Source organism: Schistocerca cancellata, chromosome 3, assembly GCF_023864275.1.
Source record: "Schistocerca cancellata isolate TAMUIC-IGC-003103 chromosome 3, iqSchCanc2.1, whole genome shotgun sequence".
Taxonomy (NCBI): Eukaryota; Metazoa; Arthropoda; class Insecta; order Orthoptera; family Acrididae; genus Schistocerca; species Schistocerca cancellata.
This window is the reverse complement of record NC_064628.1, coordinates 904,308,761-904,310,012: the sequence shown is the minus strand read 5'-3', so window position 1 is coordinate 904,310,012 and position 1,252 is coordinate 904,308,761.

Sequence of the window (1,252 nt, the reverse complement as noted above, 5' to 3'; positions counted from 1 at the left end):
CTTCTATAAATGTGTTTGACATAATGTAGACGTTATCACAAGTAGACACGTATTTAGGATTTACAGAAAAGTCATAGCTACAAAAACAGTAATTCCTGCAAGCTACCAGCATCCACACAGTTACAAACATGCAGATCTCCATTCAATGGTGCATCGTCTCATATCTGTTCCATTATATGAATCAGCCTTTGTAAAAGGAACTGCAGACGATCAAACATATCGCTTCCAGCAATGGTTATAACTCTGTCCTGATGGCAATTGATAATATACTACGAAAAATGAAAATTCGTAAAATTATAGCATTTCTGTACGTAGTCCTATGGTAATCACTCAGTAGTTACAGAAACTGCTGTAGAATCTGTAAGCAGGCTGTTTAGGTTTTTATTTTGGTAACGCCACGTAGCGCTCTGTATGAAAATCACTGGCTGTGCTGTGTGCACTCTGTGGCTGGTTCGCATTGTTGGAATATTCGCCATTGTAGTGTTGGGCAATTGGATGTGAACAGCGCGTGGCGTTGCGCAGTTGGAGGTGAGCCGCCAGCAGTGGTGGATGTGGGGAGAGAGATGGCGGAGTTTTGAGAGCAGATGATCTGGACGTGTGTCCATCAGAGAGAGTAAGTTTGTAAGACTGGATGTCATGAACTGATATATATATATATATATATATATATATATATATATATATATATATATCAGTTAGTGCCTTCAGTAGTTATAATCTTTTATTTAGATGGCAGTATTGGCGCTCGCTGTATTGCAGTAGTTCGAGTAACAAAGATTTTTGTGAGGTAAGTGATTTGTGATGAGTACGTTCAGTTCTGCTCAGCTGTTTGAAAATCAAATAACGTCAGCGGTTTATCAGCTCAATCATTAATAATTTTTTCTAAGGGGAGGTTTCAAATCCCATATATAGGGCTACATTTCACTTAGGCCTGAAAAAAAGTTGAAGTCTCGCAAGTGCAGATATGTTTTTTAATAATACCAGCAACATATCAAACATTTTATTCAACAGGTAGATTGCTACTTACTGCATAGAAGACACGTTAAGTTGCAGACAGGCACAATTAAAAGACACATAAAGCTTTCAACCACAGCCTTCATGAGTAAAATCGAGAAACACACCATTCATAAGGACAAGCAAGAACATGTATTGCACACATGTCCGCCATGTGCGGAGTTGGGGGTCATGTGTGCAAGAGTTGGTGTGCAAGAGTTGTGCTTGCTTGTCTGTATGAATGGTGGGTGTCGCGCTT